Source organism: Pituophis catenifer, unplaced genomic scaffold (assembly GCF_029215685.1).
Source record: "Pituophis catenifer annectens isolate HBS135680 unplaced genomic scaffold, rPitCat1.0.hap2 SCAF_1, whole genome shotgun sequence".
Classification (NCBI taxonomy): Eukaryota; Metazoa; Chordata; class Lepidosauria; order Squamata; family Colubridae; genus Pituophis; species Pituophis catenifer.
Genome location: NW_027256881.1, coordinates 24,990,699 through 25,011,983, shown reverse-complemented (window position 1 = coordinate 25,011,983; position 21,285 = coordinate 24,990,699). Strand labels below are relative to the sequence as shown.

General features: G+C 43.1%; 1 protein-coding gene across 4 annotated transcripts in view; it reads left to right on the top strand.

Annotated features, from left to right (window-relative positions):
* The first annotated feature begins 13,734 nt into the window (after positions 1–13,734).
* The window catches only part of ZNF395 (zinc finger protein 395), a 51,569-nt gene continuing 44,018 nt past the window's right edge, over positions 13,735–21,285 (top strand). For 3 of the 4 annotated variants that reach the window (XM_070932193.1, XM_070932195.1, XM_070932191.1), the window contains exon 1: positions 16,966–17,036. The gene's annotated coding sequence lies outside the window, so the exon portion shown is untranslated. Of the gene's footprint in view, positions 13,842–16,965; positions 17,037–21,285 lie in introns of those variants that run through there. The other variant, XM_070932192.1, reaches the window with a different exon arrangement.

Here is a 21,285-nt window from a genome sequence, read left to right as displayed (position 1 = left end):
TGCTACAAAACTGTTTGAACTGATCTACAATGTATAGTCATTAATGGAACTATGTCTATATGGAAGGGAATGAATAAGACTACTTTTAAAGTTATGTTTTTTTTAAATAATAAAAAATTTTGAACTGAACATTCCTGATTTAATACCTATCCACTTCTTGTAGCAGGAAATTAAGAGAATAGCTACTAGCATTCACATTTATAGACATCTGCTTTGCAGAGGGGAAAACAGTGGTCAAATAGTTAAAAATCAAATACCAGAAAATTTCATTTGTCCAATAGACACTTATCCTGTATGAAGTTGCGTATTGGCTTTTTTGAATGAAATACAGAGGGCTTTCCATCTTGCTGTAGAATAGAAGGATGCCTCAGGGTGTTTTGCAGAGCATTGTTAACTGTAGTTATATAACTAACAGCGGCCACATCCTCTCTTTTACACTTTACATAGAAGAATGTAGGTCAGACAAATGTGACAACATGCACAAGACCAGTTAACATGGATTAAGTATTTTAATGTTAAGTACTAAACTATCAAATAATTCATTCCATCTATTCAGCATATGCTTATTAATGCTGTTATCCCTCAATTATGAGGGATAACAGTCTTCCAGATTAGTTAAAATGAAGTATACAGCATGTCAAGAATTGTAAGTAAAAATCTTTTTTACACTAGATTTTAAAAAATAAAAGAAACAATAGATCAATAAGAGCTATTGTTTCTGCTGTTTTTTAAAATCCATTTTTATATGGTGTTTTATTGCCTTTCTGAGCAATTTACATGTGTTAATATTTCTATTTTTATTTTGTTGATTTTTATTTTTGTAAACAATTCTCAAGTCAGATAAGTTTTTTAATAATAAAGAAGCCCCAATGAAATAACATAGTAAAGCAGCTTAAAAGCTAATGGTGAGGGATTTCCAGTAATTGAACCCGTAATTATTAAAATCTTTATTTGCTAGGTGACTTACAGGCAGATATCAAAAATCTGATTTTAATAATACTTAAATGCTTAGTGGCAGCATTCAATATTTTATAACTGGTTAAATACAAGTCTCAGCTGTGTTACCCGTGCTCATTTTGTTAGAAGAGCACAGAATTTTGGCAAATGATCTTTTTTTTCCCTTGATGAAAAGTGCGAAGGAAAGTTGGCCATTGACCTACAGAATGTGTTGATCCTTAGCCCAGAGGTAGCCACAAACTGCTTTTGCTTTGGAAGTTAGAAAATGAGTTGGGAGGACCATAGCTTTCAGCAGGTCTGCATACCCATTATATGCAGACAATGTCAGGTTTTGTTTCTGGGATTTTCAGTGGTAAACATCTTGGTTAGAAAAGCAGGACGAGATCTCCAGTTGATATTAGGGTAAGTTGGTGATTTTTGAGGAATACAAGTAGACATTACAGGAGACCCAGTTTGATCTAGTGGTTAAGGCACCAGGCTAGAAACTATAGACCGAGTTCTGGTTCTGTCTTAAGTATGAAAGCCAGCTGTGTAACTTTGAGCCAATCAATCTCTCTGCCTCAAGCCAGTTGGTCAATTTCTGTTGCAACCAATGGATCAACATTGAACCCTGCACCTGTGGGAAAACATTAAGAAGAAAAAAAGGTAGACATTACATGGCAAATAGCAACAAAAATAGTTCCACTAGAAGACACACTAGACCTTGTGAGGTTTCTGGAAGGGTACCCATATAAATTTTTACAATCATCCCTCTCTGCTCTGTGTTTCTTTTTTAAACACCAGTTCCTCATCACAGGCAGTTCAGCTGTTCATTCCAGGATGTTGAAAGGTGTGGACAATCATTTTTTCTCAGATGAGGGTTCCTGCACTGGGCAGGAAATTGGAACTGGATGACCTCCAGGTTCGAACTCTACAATATACTAAATATTTTGGTATCTGAATTAGTTGCCCTCTACCAGTCATTGAGCTGTTCCTTGGTGGAACTCAGTCTGCCTCTGCTGTGGGGATAGACAAATGTCTTGGTGTAGTGATGCACTGCCTTTATTTAATTGGCTAATGGCTGGCAATGCAAATACAGTGGAAAAGGGCTGTGCAAATCATAGCCTGGAGGTCCTATTTAACCATTGCTGACTTGAAAGTGCTACCCATTTCTCCTTCAAACTAAGTTGGCAAAAAGCAACAGAATACTAGCATAACATTTGCTGTCCCTATTGCTATGCCTCTCTCAGTTCTGTTCCCAGTCATCTGACTTCAAGTAAAAGGGAGGGGTGGGAGCCTAAAAGCTTTACATATTTTTGAGGCTGCCCTTGCACATTCTGCAAGAGGAAAAAAAAACACTACTCGTAACACCAGTACAGCTAATAATGGCTTAAGCTTGTCTTACAGTATTCATAGGCTGGGAATGAGATGAAGGCAGTTTGGGGAGCCAGCTAAAAAAAAAAATGTTGCAAGGGCACATGCACACCGTCAAAGATAGAACCAGGAGGAAGGAGGAAGATTAGTTATTTCCAGCATCCCTGGCAACAACAAACAAACAAACAAAAAAGATGGATGTGTTGTTATAAACAGCAATCTCCCCAGTGGAGGGAAACCTGGTTTGTAATAGCGACTTCCAGTGACAGAGACTTTGTGGCAGCAAAAAATAAATAAATAAAAAAGAGCCTTGTGGATCCTATAATGGTCTTCTGTTCATTCCTTACCTAGGAGTACGAAACCAAAGTTCTGGGACTTCACATGGTAAAAAGCAAACCACTGAAGAGAGTGGGAAATGAGAAAGACAAGTTCAGTGTCTGAAGGAGGTGACCCCACTCACCACTGGCTTCAGTTCCTTCCCAACTGGGTCTTTACCCGGGCCCCACCATCAGCATGCAGAGCCTGCCAACTGATACCCGGGCAAAGTCGGCCCCTTTCCAGATGTCGAAGAATTTCCAGTATTCCGGACAGCAGGGATAAGGATGCTCGGGGTGGCAATTCAGGAAGGCTACAACTGCCCTCAGAAATTCATTGCTCGGCACCGAAAAGCGTCCTGTTCCTCGAAAAGTTGTGGGATTTTGGGGCTCTTTCGGGCACAACCAGCTACTCTTTTAAACACGCACCATCTTAAAAGGTCTGCCATTTTTTTTTTTTTAATTTAGACTTGGTATTTTCTTCTCTGTCCCGCTGACGACGACACTACATGACCCACATGCCCCAAATATTGAAGGATTCGTCTGAAGGTTTCTAGTCTGGGACAAGCTTTACACGTGCGCACGGCTGGAAATGGAAGATTAGGCCGCCAGATCTCTTCGAAGTAAACAAGCCTACGAACTCGGCTGTCAAACATGATAAATGTGTACCCAACGGCGGTAGAAGCGCCTCACGGCTGGGGCTTTTTATGACTGGGCGTGCGCGAGCGGGGGGGTGGGGAGGAGGAGGAGGAGAGGCGGAATCCCAACCGACCGCCTCTCTCAAGCGGGGGGGGGGAAGGGACGCTCCTCCGCCCCGCGGCGAAAATAGCAAGCCCCGCCCCTTCACAGCGGGAGGGCGAGGGAGGTGCCTTTCCTATTGCCTTAGCAGCTCGAGCGCGCGCTTTTGCAGCTGGATGCTATTTTAGCCACTGAGCGTGCTCCCGCCCTTAGTGATAAGGTTGGGTTCCTCTCAGCTTCTTTGCCAGCGGCTCTTCTTTCGTGATTGGCTGTCTCTCTCTTTCCCCCGCGCCGCCCTCCCTTGGGTCTCCTCCTTCCCATCCTCGTCTCTTGGCCTCCAGCGCCAACTCTTCCCGGTTTGGTTTCGGATTGGTGAAGCTCGCATCACAACTCCTCCTTCCAAGCGTTGCGATTGGATAGGCGGCCCGGTCGCTGGGTTCTCTGATTGGACGCCGCTTTTCCCTCGTTGGGCCGCCGCCCTTGACATAAGCCCCAACCTGCATCTCTGGCTGTTCTGTCAGGAGGCGGTGGGGGGGGGGGACTGTTTCCACGTGGGGAGTGGCACGTAGTCACTTTCCGCCCTGCCTGTAAACTGAAGCGAAGGAGGAGGAGGAGGAGGTTGAGCGCTTTTGCCCGAATCACGTGGGACGGCGAGGGGAAGCGGAATGGAGCGATCCCTCCGATTTCTCAATTGGAAGCGCTTTTGTTGCGTGGCCGCAGCGATGCTTTTTTTTTTTTTTCAAACGGGAGGGGGAAACTCCAGCGCAGATGCTCTCCCGCCCGTCCCGCGGTTGCTGTCAGCTGCCTCTTGAATGCATGCAAAACAAACAAGCCTTAACCTTGTGGCTGATGCGCGTGCTTCCTCTTCCTCCCATTAGTTGATTAAAACATAAAAGCTGTCATAAATGCTGTTGCGCTTTATCTCCCAGAACCTGCTTTTCTTTTTTTTTGTGTACTAAGTAATCCAGCGTCTGATTTTCCAGCCAGTAATGCTACTAGGAAAACTTAGGCCACACTCAGCCGAGCAGAATACATAGCAGACACTAATAATTGTCTGTATGTGTAGTCGGAAGTGAATTTAAGTTGTTTTTGATGGAAGCTCTTTAAAGATAGCTTTGGATTTCCTTCCAATTAGATTTTCATTTTGAAGTTTGGCATAGTTGTGCAAGTTTACATTTTTTCCCCCTTATTTGGAAACTTTTTCTGAAAGAAACCTTACTTATCTAATAGTTCATTTGGTATTTTCTTAACTACTGGTGACCTCTTGGGTTTGGTGAGATGTTTCTTGCAGTTTAATATACTACATATTGTGAATGGGCTGTTCTATATCTAGCTTTGAATAACCATGAACAATAGAGAATTGACCCCCCCCCCAAGTTTCTGTTTCAACTTCCATTTTACCAATCTGTTATTTAGACGGTTCTTTTAGTGCCCAGCTGATTGCCTTGGCAATTTTCTGGTTACGTATAAATATGAAGCCATTGTGTTTACTGTTTCCAATTAGTTTAGAGAAACTGTGCATTTTTAGGATTAGTTTGCGGTCATCTCTAGTAAATTCAGTTAATAATCTATCCTTACTTTAATATTTTCTCCTGTTTCCCTGATTGTATTTTGCATCTCATCTCGCAGAGAAAAATAGCATGCCCCAGGGCAAAATCAATTTTGCATCCTTGCATTTTCATCCACAACCATTATAGGGAAGAACTTTTTTGAGGTTTTTGACTTTGTTGAAATTATGTTTTCTATAGCACACACACCCACACACACACACACACACACACAGCCTGCTTATGTATTCCTTCCCCTGTTCTATTTAATAAATTTGCATTTACATGATTATCTTGGTTCTGTTTCACAAGATATTTGTTATTCTGTATTTTTATTTTTTTTACTTTTCAATTCCCCCCATCTTGGCACAAAGGTTTGTATTTAACAAAGAAACAGATAAGCACAGTGTTTCTCTTTGATATCTCTGGATTTAATTTTTTTCCTGTGTCTGTTTGTCTTTTTATCATGTTTTGTTTTCTTGTGGTCTATTTCTCCTTCATCCTCATTTGGCTGGTCAGCAACATTTTGACCCTCATCCCCCTATTGATGATTCATCACAAAATGGAAGGTCAGTTTTTTTTCAAGGGCCCAGTTTGTTTGTTTTTATTATCGTACTTAGATGAAACTCCAGGTGATGCAAGCTTTGAGGGCCTTTACCGGGTTTTGTGCCAATAAATTAGTTTTGGAGATTGCTGCATGGCCACCTTCCTGCTTTGCAACTTTCTCACCTAAGATGATTTCTAGGATGGCATTGGAGAATGTCAGGATGATTGCTCCTGGAAAATTTTAGTATTCATGTTGAGGCCGTTACAGGTGGGCAAACTTTGGATGAGATGATTATAAAACTCTCAATTTGACATTATCCAACATTTAGAGTAAGTCATGGTTTTGTTTTAGTCTTTGTCTTGGGACATGAAAGGGATAGTCTGGTTACGATGGAAGTGATTAACAGAGTTGGAAGGGATCTTATGGGTCATCTAGTCCAACCCCACTGCTCAAGCGGAGACCCTATACCATTTCTGACAAAACACAGTCCAATCTTTTCTTGAAAGTCTCAAGTGATGAAGTTCCCACAACCTCCAACGGGAAGCTGTTCCATTGGTTGACTGTTCTCACTGTCAGAAAGTTCCTCCTCATTTCTAGGTTAAATCTTTCCTTGATCAGTTTCCATCCATGATATTTGCTCATTGTCATGGCCAGGCCAATATTTAGTGAATTTTTATCTCACATAATCAAACTGTTGTTGTGAGGTGGGGATTGTTCCTTGACATTTGCAGATTTTGAAAGATTCCTGAATACTTTGGGGAGATTTTCATATCAGTATCCTAAATCCAGCTGAGGATTTCTAAAATGGTTGAGGTTGAGAAAATTGCCCTGAATGGCAAAACACAAGGACCCTTAAATGATCACTCCCTATCATAGCAACATGTAGAGCTTGCTCTGTTTCCTGGGAACTTCTGAGACATTGAGATCAATGGGATAAATATTATAGCTAGCACATAATAAAGCCAGAGTATACTACTGGTCAGAGCTGCAAAGTTGGCGACTTCATATGGGACTTCTATATCATTCCTAAGTATTCTTAATGTATCACCTATGCTCACTTTTTAGCATAACTAGCGCATTGCAATCTTTGAAATGTTATATTTCCATTTTCATTGGAGAACCTCATTAGAGAGTGTATGTGGTTTGTTTCACCATGGGCCAAAGTTGTCTCTCAGCAAGTGTTTTCAAGGATCTGATGAACACTCTTTGTGTGTTCATCAGATCCATGAAAGAAGAGAGGATTTGCGGGCTTCATCTCCCTTCAGTTTTGTTTTTTTATATACAGTAGAAGGAAGTAAATATACCCAATTCTGTTTCATTCTACTGTACTTTAAAACACAGTGTCTTACTTGAGTTTTTCTATTAGCAGATTCTTTTGGTATTTTGTCAGAACAGCAGTCAGCTGATTGAAGAGAGCAGAGGAAAATTGTGTTCCTTCCACAAAGTATCTCTAGGCTTCTGCTTGAAATGTAGGATTTTTTTAAACTGTCTTGTGCTGCATGAGTGCACATTCACACACTAGCAATCCCCCACCCCCTTTTGTGGAGGTCTTTTGCTGTGCCAGGGTTCTCCCTCACAGCCCCATCAGCCAACTTTAGTATCCTATTCGTACTATCTGTTGGAAAGTACAGTTTGCAAATGTTGGAGAGTGGGAATTATTTTTTAATGCCATACTACTATGGCTTTTGTTCTATCATTGTCACAATTAGCAATGGACTTTTAAGTGGTAGAGGAGGAATAGCTGGGTGACTTTGCACCTCTCTTTTTAAAGCTATTGTTTGGTTTTGGGGTTCATTTTGCAAATGGCCAAATACATGTAACCAGTATGTTCTTGTATAGTAGGAGCCAGCCACTTTATTTATTTTGTGTAGGAAGTGAGAAAATGTTTGTTGCTCCAGAATCGACAAAGGATGGAATGAGTTTCGCCCTGAGGGAGATGGGCAGTTTCTACATTTGATAAATAAATAAATAAATGCCAATTGATTTTTTTTGGGGGGGGGAGGGGGGTCCACTCTCCTATTGGTCAGTTATTTATACCAATGGTAGCATCTGGTCAACCTCAGTTGATCTTGAAAATCTAAGCAATGTTGTGTTGCTTAAATTAAATTTAAATTAAAACTTAAAAATGTGGGAAAGATCGGAAGAAGAAGGTATATTAGGTACATTCACACTGACTTTGAGTTATTTATAAAAAGTTGAATCTGGATGAGAAACACCAGGAATTCCCAACATCCAGGAAAAAGGCAGCGGCATACTACTTCTGCATTGTTGGCATGAAAACTACATGGATGTGTCAAGCTTGACTTGAGAAAGTTGTTATCTTTACAGGTCAGATGGAAGCAGAGCTTCACTTTAGTGTTCTAAAGGCTGCAGCAGTGAAGATGAAGCACAACAAGCTACATGAAACATGAAGGAATTGGGGGACAGAAATGGTGGAAGTGCCCCAAAACTGGGTTTTTTGCCTCCCATGTATCATCAAGTAGCCATACAGCAGAATTTATTTGAGTGGCTAAAGATTTTCCAGGATCTACACTGGTGTACAGCTGTTGAATTTACCACATACTCTCTGGATGATTCATACAGTACTAGCCAAGAGATTTGAGTGCATGAAGAATGGTGCACATGGCCTTAAAGATACATCTACTATTAAATAAATCAAGAAGTTCACATAAGAAGTTCACATCTCTTACAATATTCCTCTGATTCCCAGAATTCTAAAAATAAAAAAGCACTGTTTTGAAAAAAATGCTACTTTTAAAAAGGTATTTTAATATATATATATATATATTGGGATTCCTGAAGTATAAAGCAGCAGTACATTGCCAATCAAATCACCAGCTCGTGTGCCATTAAAAAAATGGCTGGGATTTGAAATTTCAAAAATGCCAGTATGTTGCTGTTGATAAAACAAGCACTAATGAGCAGACTCCAATGTTGCATGAATTAAGCTCTGCACAGTGGGATGATGTTTAGTTCACACACTTCCCCATTGCCTCCTCCACGTGCATCTTTAAAACATGGTACAAAGGCCTGAAAGACTTTCCAAAGCACAGGATAACACATTCAGGAGGAGGCGGTCCTCTCCATACACACCCCACACCCCATTATGCAGCAGTGGAGCAAGTTTATTGCTCCTCTCCCAGTGAAATTATTTTGCTTATGTCAGCAGTGCACAGCTTCCTTTATACTGAGGGTTATATTTGGCCTTTGACTGATGTGTGCTAAAAAGTAATTACATTTGGGAGAAAGAAGTGGGCAGGACCAGAATGAAAAGGAAATAAAATTTAATTTAAACGTCCTCCATGTGGCAGCGCCTGTCCAACTTTGCTTGCCCTTGGAAGCTAAACACCATTGAGTTGGATCCTAGTGTAACAAATAAACATATGTCTATGAGAGGCCACCAGAATACCCTAAGGTTAGAGACTGAGAAATGGAAGAAAAATCATGGACAACAGCAGTAGAAAACGCCTTGCCCAGTTGCTCCAAAATCCTGCATTGATATATGCCCATAGTGTCAATATATCCCCTTACAGTAGTATCAAGGAGAAATGAAGCTTTTCTGTGGAATTTATTTGAAATTAATCATAATTAAGATAACTGTTATTGGTAGCTGTTTTTAGAGCCATACCCATATCCTAGGTTTTTGAAACAAAACACATCGTGCTTTAGATCAATAGTTAAGAGGGGTTTTCCTTCTAGCATTTATTTTTCATACAGGAATTCCAAGAACAAACAAAGCCCAGTTCCTCACGAATTATGCTGGACAAAATAATTTTGAAAATAATGCATTTATTGAAACAAGACACATTGACATTGGTGTTCTTGCCACTTCAGTTATTCTTAAATATTCAGAGGGGAAGATCAAAGGAACATACTTAAGTTTTGGGATAGAAATGGAAAGACTACAATTGTACTTGTTTTCCTTACAGCAATTTTGCCTTGAACACAGAGATATTCAAGGTTACCCTGAGTGCTGGTAAGGAAGCAATCCCTGAGAATGCTTCCATGCTTTAGTGGCACAGCGATACAGGGCCAGCAATTTTCCTATGCTCTGCCCTCTACTAGATATTTTTGATAGGGAGAGCCACAGAAGGTTTCCCTGTGCTGTTCCAGGGACTCCATACACTCTGTACTTGGAGCCACATCATTATTTATTTCAGTTTCTATGACTGCCCATTCACACACGGTTCTAGGTGGTTTGCATAGGTTAAACCAATCAACACAACTAAAATACTGTACTGTGGAACACATACAGAACAGAGCGCACAGGCTAAGAGCTAAGCCTTGGCATGTTATCAACCATGTAAAAGTGGAATCGGATAGCATAGAGCCATGCAGTCGCTTCTTTGCTCGGACTCATGTTTCTTCACTTGGATTCTGCTCTCTACTTCTCACTCTGGTTCACTTTCTCTCTTTAGTTCCTCACCATCTGTCCTTATGCCAGTGAAGATCAGCCAACATAGTGAGAATGGTTGATGTACTTAGACTACCCTGCAATTGTGTTCCCGGGCTGGTTGTAAACAGAATTTACTTCAACCATTGTTCGATGATACCTGCTACACATGGTCAAAATCTTTGCCTTGTGGTGTTACCCATTCCCATTTTTTCCTCTTCCTTTCTGTCAGGCATGTTCCTCAGTGTTTCCTCTGGAAAGAAACCACGTTTTAGCTCTGTGTGAGTTGTGTTGAGAAAGATGTTGCATTACGTGTCATGTTTTCATGCATCATGCATTGGGATTCTCACAAGCTTTGCCCCTTCCTACAGTCACCAGCAGAATTGTCTTGAGTAGAATAGTCACTAGGGTATATGGATATTATTACACCTGTGAGTCATTTAGTCAGCAGATACCTGTTTAGACAACAGTCCTTAATAAATTCGATTTATTATATATTCTTAGTACCCCTTTCAGGGATTGTCTCATTTTATGTATACTTGTTGTATGACCTTAACTGTCTTCCTGTGAATAAAAGGACTTATTGCTAATAGAGGTGGACCCAGGATTTAAGATAGACCTTTGGGGATGAGGCTGGACTAACAAATGTTACATCTTGTGTGAATCCATTCAGAATCTTGGGAAAACAAGCATGTTTTATACTAACTTTCCAATAGGCAAGTTTAATCATCGCAGCCAATACTTGGCAGTTAATCAAACCAATAATAAGAGAAACTGAGAATAAATACTGCACATTGGAAAAGATAACATCAAGTTAATATGCAGAGTCAGACTATTAGAAGAAAGAAACTTCCTTCTGAACATGAAAGTCTTAAAACCAAATGAGTACAATGAACAGGAATTCAGCCAAACAAAATGTATGTTGGCTACAACTGATGTTTTAAAAATGTAGATTTGAGTAAATAAAGCAATAGGAACACGGTTCTAACAATATTAACACCCACTATACAAAACAATCTGGGAGGCAATTGAAATTGGTGTGTGTGTGTGTGTGTATGTGAGAGAGAGGGAGGGAGGGAGAGAGAGAATAAAAGGTTTTCTGCAGGACGACACAGAGATTAAAGAGATGTGTTAGAATTCCAAATTCATAGCAGAAAATGTATTTTAATTTTGCATAGTTGTAGACTTAAAATAATGTTAAACTACAAAGAACCAACCTAACAACCTAGTTTATAACAGAAATTAAACATAACTGGATTTTTTTTTTCAGAGCAAAATCCTACTAAAATGACTATAGCACAGTTGTTTTATAGCCAGTTTTCTGGAAACTTCGGATGCTGTTAATTTATTGGGAACTGCACAATTGGGGCCAACCCAAGAGCTTTATGGTTAGAGGGAAGATTAGCTCCAATCACCAAGAACATGTAATGTATTTTTGCCTTGCCTCATGTTGTACAGTATATCAGTTTTGGATTGCAGCAAGAAATTTGGTGTGCAGATTCCCAGAATTTTCAGAGACGTCGTTTTGATATGCTTAATTGTATCTGGTTTGTTTTTAACTTGTAAACTTCCATTGAGCCATAAAGGCAAGCCTGAAGGCATGTGGTTATTTTTATGTTCATTAAAGTGTGGCACAGTCAGGTATATTGTGCCCTGACATCAAGTATATGCCCTGAGTTAATGCAAAGAAAATATGTTCTCTGCAATTCAGGAAGCATTTCAGAGAAATACCATACAGGGACAGCTGGCATGTGCTTCTGCCTGTCTCACCATTCTGTTCTGTGTCCACTCCTCCTCCTGCGCAGCCAGAGGCAATGGGAGAAACACAGTACTTTTTTCTCCTGCACATTTAAAACTGCATGGCACTTGTGAGCAGGCAGGCCGAAGCAAAGCAGAAGATGTTGTGTGTGCGCTTGCACTGGCACAGTGCACAGAGGACTTGGACACGGTCCAAGCTAACAGAGAAGCCACTGGGTGGGGAAAATAGCAAGGATCTCTCTGTGTGTGTGTGAGTGTGTGTGTGCATGCGTGCCTGTGTGTAAATCAAGCTAATCTGGAGCTTCTTCAGCCAATCCAGGAGATCGTATTCCAAAATCTAGGCTGTTGCCATTGCCACATGAGGAATTGGAGAAAGGATCCACCCATCCATTATTTGTATAGTATAGCCCTAGCTTCTTCCTGGCCTGATTAATGCATTCAGCACTAATGAACTAACTAGAGTTTGAATTCGGCAGAATAGGGATTGCCTATCAGTGCTATATTACACTTCCAATTAAGAATGTATTCCAACCCAGATATTACAGATTTATTAATGATGAATTGTTTGTTTAAAAATAAAAATAAAATTCTTTTCTAAAAAAAAAAAAAAAGCATGTATTCCTGATTTTAATAAATAGCATTCTCTAGAGAGGAGCACCCTCCTTGACGTGGATGAGTAAATTAACTCTTTCCTTCCATGCTCCACTGCAGAGAACATTCCCTTCATTGAAGCCAATTTCTGACCTGGGAAGAAATGCCTGTTAGCACCAACAGGTAATCCATGAATGAAAGGAGACTGTTATGTATTTTCTAGATTGACCGATTCCCTTCTGTCTCTTCCCTGTTAAATTTCTTTCTCCCCATATTTAACCTCCAAGATTTGAAATCAGCCTAAGGAGAAATGGCACAGAGGTAAAAGTAGTACGACCATTGCTACCGACATGATAAGTAATTAGTAGTATTAATTGAACCTCTCCAGCAAATATTTACATGAGTCATTTCTATTATTTATATGACTGCCTTTGAGATCTGTCTTTGAAAATATGTGCCAGCATCATGCCTCATTGCTACCCTTAATATGTAACATGGGCATTGATACAGCATTTGGCACTAATATTGATCATTCAGTATTAAAATGAGAGAATCCACCACAGTGCAAATATTTTATTATTCCTGAAGAATTTATGACACAATCCCAAAATAGAACCAAAGATTAAGGCCAGCGTTTTAGCATGCTTACAGCAACACCAGATTCTGGCTGAGCTCATGTCAGTTTCTTGTATTAATATCAGACAGACACTTAGATTTGTGTTTTACATGAGGATTAGTAGTTAACTTTATGTATTAAACTCTAGCTGATGATGCCTGAGGCTACAACAGTACTTAGTATTACTTAATTATATAACTTTGTAGCTCATCCATTGTACCTAAGGATGATAGGGTAACCCTCATCATCCTCAGTTGGAAAGGCTACCCATATGGCACCTTCATTTGAATCTCAGTCATCTTTACAAACAGTCCTGAAAGAAGGGTTGCTCATCTCCCCTAAATTGCAAAAAAGCTCCGACGAAAACAGGTGCCCACGGATGCAGTTAGCAATGGTAGGCTCGCTGGTGTATCTTTCCCTTGTCGGTGGGCTACACCACAGCCATAACGTGCTGTTGCTGCACCGACAGGTCAGTTTTTGTGAAAGGTTATTTCACGACAACGGCATTTCCTCCAATGAGGACTTTCTGGGTTTACAATGAAGGCGACGAATAACGTTAAAACAATCTGTCTCCGCTAAGGGACTAGAATCCCCTTATGGGCTGGGAAAGGGAAAATTTGGGGACGTTAACCAAGCCCTGCTATCTTCTACCGAGCTTCGCAATCGCAGCAAGGAGTTTAAAAAGAGCTCCAAAAGCAGAGCTGGACGGAAAGGAGTGGGTGAAAGCGGGGGAGGACGAGGAGAGCTGAAGCGGCTTGGCTTCGGTGTTTATTTTTTGCAGGGCTCCGGCTGGGGGCGTGTATTTAAATAGGGCCGCGCAGCCAATGCGCGCCGAGGGGTTGGACCATGAGGGCAGCTTGTTTACAACAGATCTTTCCGAGCTGTTCTAACCCGGCCGGCAAGGAGGAAGAAGGCGAGAAGCAAAGCCTGGCGTCGGGAAGCACGTGGAGTCGCGAGCGCGGGAGAGGCGGCCAGGCCTCCCTGTCCGCTCCCCCTGCCGCCCGCCCCGGGAGGAGCCGTCTGCAAGGTGAGATGATGGGTGCAGCGACCGAGCTGGACAGGCCCTGCCAAAGTCCACCGCGCACTGGCGGGACTGGTAAATAAATTAAGGCAAGATCGTGGGTGTTCGCTGCAAAAAGGTGGCAGATCTTGCGAAAGGACAGCCGACGTGGGGGCTGGCTCGGAGCAAAGGTCCAATATAGTTCCGAACGACGCGTGCAAAGGTGGCTCTCGGAGGGAGTTTTTAAGCGGCTGGAAGGCGGCGACTTACTGTTGCTGGCTTTGTGCTTAATCGGCCAAAGCGGCTATTGACAGATATATTGCTTCTGCATATGCAGGATCCATTATTAAATTTACAGTAGTTACTTCATCTGCCTGGAAATGATCCAGCCCTTTTGGATTCCTCTTGGAAGCCAGCGGCCATTGCTTCGTCTGGCGACGGAGAGCTCCCCAAACTGCTTAGGCGTTAAATAAAAAAAAAAGTGCAATTTTGGTTTTGACTATCTCCATGATCTGCCTCAATACACATTCTCGGCTTCTGATGTTTTAAGCTTCCCGGGTTTAGTTTCTTCATATTTTGCGCATTTTTGTGCTGGCTGACATATTCAACCGCTTTTTCTCTACCCCCACCCCCTTCCAATTACTGTTTGCCTAAATTAAGCTCTTTCCCCATGAAGAAAAGGAGAATCTCCGCCTTTTCTAAGGGCGCAGCTGCAGGTGCATTTGACCACCAACCTCTGCAGACAGAGTGTGTATTGGCCATGCTGGCGGAGGAAAATGATCGTGTAGCCTAACATTCAGAAGGCACAGGGTTGTCAAGAGGCTGTTTCTCATAGGAAGCAAACTACAGCTGCCCAATCATTTGTGTATTACTTTTCTGGATGTTTGTACATTAATGCCCGCATATATTTTGCTTCTACTATAGTCTTAAGTAGAAAGTGAACGAACCCCTTGATTCCCTAAGATTGGCTAATGAAAATGTCTTGATTTCCTTTATTTTGCAAACAGGTATGTTTGGTCTTTGAGACTTTTAACTCACTTAAAAACACTTCGTAGCTCATCCCCTCAAAGGAATCATAGTGTGCAATTACAGAAGTTCTCCCATAAAATTTGCGGGGGGGGGGATCCTTTGTGTGCATTTGTACCAATTTATATTTATTGACAGCCTCAATGGTGTAGACAGAAAGCCCTATAGCAGCCTTTCTGAATCCTCCCGATAGGTTGGACTGGAATTCCTAGAGCTTTCAGCTTCTAAAAACGTTAGGAATTGCAATTCCAATACATCTAGAGGGCGCAAGGTTGGGAAAGACTGCTCTAGATAGCAAATGGATGGTGGAAAGGGGTTACTTCAAGTCAAACGAAGGCAAACAGTGGCCCACAGAACACATTCAATCCCAAAACCACATTTTTTGCAGGTGTCAAAGCTGTGTCTGTCTTTATCTGTGGATTACAACAGCATAATGGCCCCCAAACCTAGCACCATTTGTGGTGGGGAAAAAACCAGAGGACTGTTAATCTAAATCCTAAAATAGGCCTGGCATACTTTGGAAGACAAACCATTCTTTTCTCCTCAGCTAGGAAAAATCGAGAATTTCTGTTCCACCAAAGTTGCAGATAAGCCTCTACTCACTTTATGATCTGATGATCAAATGAAAAATTGTTCTTTTTTTGCCCTGCAGTTAAGAATACAGAACGTTTCTTAGAAGACCAAGGAAGGAGCTATCCAACATTAAACTGATAAATATAAGGTGTCAGAGGTGTCACATTTTAGCTTGGCAGCCCCCCCCCTTTTTTTTCTTCTTCAAAGTTTTCTAGGCTCTTTCATTGCTTCCTTGAGTCTTGAGCTACACTCCATCTTCTGTTTGCAGTGTAGGTGTGTCTCTTCAAACAAATGATTGCAAACCCCTAGGGCAAACAACTTGTTAATATGTGTGTTAAGAAGGATAACTGCAGTAGTGGCAAATTCAGTGGTGAAAAATGGCAAACTTTTTTTTTAATAAAACTGATTTCCTCTGCAGTGAACATGGCTCCAAATCAATGCTAAGAAGTGGATTTTAAAAACCCACAACAGCCTTATTTGCTCAATGAAGCAATTCTATATATGCTAGTAATTTTTGAGTCAATTCATTGGACAAGTGACATGGCTTTCTGTATGTCCCCTTTGTATGGTAGTTGTAGTCTCTGCAACGTATTTTGCTCCCCCTCTGCACACTTTGTCTTTGCTTCCATGTTTTTTTTGTCAAATTTCTGTTCTGTATGCCCTTCTTCAGAACTTGGGTATATTAATTTTTAGGTGTTGAAATGTATCTTTTCATCCTGTATCAATAATAGTTCATGAAAAGGTCTTTGCTTTTTTTGTTTTCCCTTTGTCTCACCTTTTTTAATGAATTCGGTTTATATTTATGAATTATACCTATTATTTTATATTTTGTAAGCCACTTCACAAGGCGTTAGCCTAGGAAGCAGCATAACTAGTGTCAAATATCCATCAAGTCTTTCTGAACGAATGTTTTTTTTTTTGTTTTGTTTTTGCCAAATCCTGCCAGCTGGGAATGATGGGGCTTGAAATCTGACATAGGTAGGGGACCTCTGGCCTTCCTAGCTCCCAAAGTGTTGTTAAGCAAAGGGCGATGCCGGTGTCCTTTTAGCGTGTGCCCAGTACAGTATCACCCGATCCTCGAAGCTACAGTGGTAATAAAACCTCCCTCGAGTGTGCGAGGAACCAGAAATTCACCTGAGCTAGCATTTTGTCTACAGCGGCGGTTGGCCACACGCCTCGAGGTTTCCATGCCCGACTGGTGGCACTTGCCCCGTGGATGCTGTCTGTCCAGTCAGCTGGCGCCTGCTATTTTGTGGCCACGCGGGTTGGCGGATGTGTGCAGCATTGCCAGGGCGCTTCCCCCCCCCCCGCCCCCCATCTACACTCCCAGCCGGCTCCTCGGTGGGGCTCGCGTTGTTTGCGTTCTGGTTTTGCGCGTTTCCTCGACGTGCTGCTATGCCGCCGCCACCGCAAAGCGAGTACCTCCCTTCCGAGCCGGGACTCCAGGCCGGGGGCTGCCTGCAGCCGCGTACGTGAGGCAGCTTGTGCCGGGGACAGAGGAGGGGAGGGGACTGGAGGGGCGGAGAAAAGGGAGGAGGGTTGGAGCTGGAAGGGGAAGGTGAATTTCAAAACAAGCTTCGGAAAGGAAGGAGGGAGCGGAGCTGGCAAGCGGCGTCTGGAGAGGTAAACGGAGAAGCGCCGCGGGTGGCGGCGGGGAGGGCGCGCGCGCACACCCCCACCCCCTTGCGCGCGCGCGAGGGAATCGGGGGGCGCTGCAGCCGCTTGGAAAGAGGCCCGAAAAGCCCAGGCGCAGCGGGGACTTGCCAGTGCAAGCGGAGTGGGCGTGTGCGCGCGCAACCTGCCACGGGCCGTGCAATTTCTCGGTGCCGCGCGGTTTGCGGGCAGTTCGTCTTCTTCCCCCCCCCCCGCTTCCTCTGCAAAACCCGCACCAAACTTCCGTGGATCTCTCGCTTGATCTCTTCTCCACCACCCCGTTTTTTTTTTAGGAATTGCTTCCTAGCTGGACAAGGGTGAGCTCTTGCGCGCTGATCCAATGCAGGCGGACAGCGGTCCTCGGCGCTCTTTTTTAACACTTTACCTGCCCTTTAGATGTACTCTTGTCTTTTGCAAGAAGCGGACTGGTTTTTTTTAATGCCCTGTGCTCGCACCGCGGCAAGTGGTTTTTGCTGTGCGGTTCCTACTCCCCCCCCCACTTTCCCCCGACGTGGTTCCTGAAGTCCCCTTGCATTTCCTCCCCCCCCCTTGGACAAGCCCTCCAGAGGCGAGAGGACAGGCAAGATCGACTTCGGTTAGCTTTTTTTCCCCCTTCCTCCTCTCTTCACCTCCCCTTTCCAACGCGCAGTTTTTAGTAATACTCCTGTTCCTAATTTTCCGCGTTGACTTCGTCCCGGGAGCCAAGCTCTTCCTTGTGCGAGCTGCCCTGTGTTTTGATCAACGCGTGTTTGCCACGCCTCCCTTTACTGGGCGCTTTTCCTTCTCGTCTTGTCAGGGTTTTGGGTTTTTTGGGGGGGGCACCGGGGAACGGTGCAGAGTAAGGCACCACCCGCTTCTCTCTTCGTCTGCAGGACCCCCCTTCCTAGCTCCTGGGTCCCGCTTCAGCCCTTTTCCCCCCACAGCCAGCCAAACCGCCCCCCCCTCCCTTCTGCCTTCTAGCCGCTGCGCCTGCCCCGCCTCTGGGTTGCCCATGGCACGCCCACTCTAGGCGCAGAGGGGCTCTGCCCCGGGAGGAAAAGTGCCACTCCCCCTCTTCTTGCGGCCATGTCACGTTTGCACTTAGACCACGCCTCGCAGTCCAGCCCCAGATTCTACATTTTAAGTCTTCTCTAAAAAAAAAATAAAATCTATATGGCTGCCCGTCTCGCGAAAAAGTTGACTTGGCGGTTGTTGAGTCTTTGCCGGTCAAACTTCAGGGCGCTTCCCCGGGACGTCCTGGAAACGCAACGACTTGGGACGTTGCTTAGTCTTTGCTATTATGGTTTGAGTAGCTGGTAATCCCTTGGCTCTTTCTGTCGAGAATCTTTAGAGCAGGGGTCTCAACTTCAACTCCCAGAATTCTGGGAGTTGAAGTCCTCCAGGCTTAAAGTTGCCGAGGTTGGAGAGCTGGAGAATTCTGGGAGTTGAAGTCCTCCAGGCTTAAAGTTGCCGAGGTTGGAGAGCTAGGGAATTCTGGGAGTTGAAGTACACCAGGCTTCAAGTTGCCAAGGTTGGAGACCCCTGCTTTTAGAGAACCACCAAGGGGAGAAGATGCTACAACAGTTGAGAAGACCAGAACAGTGCGGTGCAAAAGCAACTATGTTTTTTTTTTTTTTTGTTCAGTAGGTCTCTGCAGCTGTCTCTCTTCACTGTCGTTTTTCTTTCTCACAGACTTCCTAACATAAATATACTTGTGCAGCTGTTAGCTTTTGCATAGCTACGGCAAGGCTTCAGCTTCTGGGCAGTGCCTTCCACGGTTTGGGTCCCATTTGTCATGCACCCTCTCTTCCATAATGCTGTGCAAGGTTTGAATGTGTTCGCTCAAAAGTAAATCTCATTGAGATTGCAGCTCAGGGCTCGCTGTTCTAATGGTGTGGAGTTTTAATGTGCAGTTAAAATGCTCTGGTAAGCAATTAAATAAATAGCTATTTGTGTGCCAGCTTTCTGGTTCCCCAGACCTGAATTCCTGTGTCTTTGTTTTAGGAAAGATTTAGATATTTGCATGAGGACATTTTAGGAGGACTTTTTAGGAGATTAAACCTTCGTTTGGACGAATTCTAGAACCAAAAGATCATATTCTGGAGATTTCCTGCCTAGCAATTAATCATCTTGGAGCTCTGCTAGCTTCGAAAACTTCAGCATTTTTCATAAGTCACACTGGCCAATGGAAGGCCTAGTATCTGCCTTTGCACAATATATGGGGTGAGCTTGTTGCATGTTGTGTGAATCCTTGATTAGTTTATAGCTCAGGTCACCGTGCAAATCCTCCAGAAATGTTTAATACGGCAACCCAGGTAAGGATGTTTTGTGAACATAGGTAGTGTGCTGCATTTCAGCAGATGCTGCTTTCTTTGAATCTCTTTTATTTATGGGGTGGAAGAGAGAGAGAAAGCGGCATCTCTTAATGGGGAATCTTTGGCACGAACGAGCTTGTCTGGGCCTTGCTCTGGTCTTGAAATAGAACAGGGTGGGATGAGATGGGAAGGGGAGATTGCCCCAAATGTAGGGAGCAGCATGCCATTGGTCCTTCCTGTTTCCCACTTTGTTACCATGCAGGTTTTCACTCCTCTTGTGGACCTAACTGGTACTACTTGTGTTTTCCCAACCCCCAATTTGTGCCACACCCCTTCTGTATGCTTGCAACTTGGAGCATATCTCAAATCTTATGCTTGGAAACTTTGGGCCTTCACCAAGTCACACCATTTACCTCACAATATGCCAGTATCCTAGGCTGTGCAATCTGGGAAATGTAGTCCTGAACTTCTTTGATATATTGTAGAAGGTTTGCCTTTGAGTTAACTAACACCTCTTTGATTGCTGGTAGCTGGTGATTACCTTTCACTATGCAGTGGTGTGGTGACTTCTGGGCTCCTGCCGTTTTCTCCTGGTATCTCTTGGTCTACGTGTTGCTGACTAAGTTTGTGATTAGCCAGGCAGAAGTTCCTTTCCCCAAAAAATGCCTTGCTTCTTTTTTTTCCTGTGTCACTAAGATTGCCCTAATCGAGCTATATAATGGAGCTAGCAAATTATTTATGAACCAGAAACTTTTGCAGACAGGAAAAGTCTTTTTGTACATTTCAAATGGTAAAAATGACAGGTTCCCAGATTCTCAGAAGATGTGGGGGGCAACCAACTTTGAACATTTTGTTGTGTGTGTGTGTCTACGTACACCTTCAAGTCAGTCTTGACTCTTGGTGACGGCCTGGACAAGTCCCTGCAGTTTTCTTGGCAAGATTTCAAAAAGGGTTTGCCCTTTCCTTCTTCCCAGGGTTGAAAAATAGTGACTGGTCGAAGTTGCTTCGCTGGCTTAGGGCCTAAAGCAGGACTGGAACTCACAGTCTCCTGTTTTCTAGCCTGATGTTTTAACCACTGCCTTCCCACTTTGAACATCGGGTGATGTAAAGTGCTGATGGAAGAACATTTTTGAAGGCCAAAACCATCACTTACAGGTATACCCTGCAAAGCTATACCAAAGGCTGGAGGAGCCTCTTGAGATGAGTAAGTTGTGAAGCAAATGTAAAGCCATCTTTGAATTGACTTTAACTTCTGGGGACTTCTTGTCATTTTCTTGGCAATCTTATGGTAGTGCTTTGTTATTGCCTACTTTTCTGACGTTTTTTTCACTACTCTGTCTAGCCATAGCCTTCTGATTTCCTGGTGGCCTCCTATCCCAGTACCAAGAAGACTTGATCCTACTTAGCTTTTTTTGCGGGCAACCAGTGTTAGCTTGGTACCGCCACGTATGTTGAAGCAGAAAACTCTTTCAAATTCAACCAGGGACACTTTCCCAGTTGGAGAACCTTCTCCTCTTTTCAGTCTGTCTACTTCCAACCTCATGGTGATCTTTTCAGGAAAAATCCCTTAAGCCTGTTTTCTAGCATTTATAAAGAGTTGGGGTGGGGGTGGGGGATGGGGAAGACTGGTGTATGGTAGTTTGCTTCTAGGAATAACTCCTGCTGATGTGATGTTCAGTCTGTCAGAAAAAAGGCTAGCTTCCTCTTTGATCTGTTAGTTGTCAGTATTCAATGAGATCATTTCTATGGCAGGGAATTAAAATATGATGCAGCTCAGAGAAAGTTGCAAGAACAGTTTCTGTTGTGCATACAGTTCTTGCATATGTAGCTACTGTGCCCCTCCTAATGGTGTTTTGATTTTGGTATTTGGCATTAAATCTGAGAGACAAGGGTGTAGTTTGGCAGCCATTATTGTTACTGTTGTT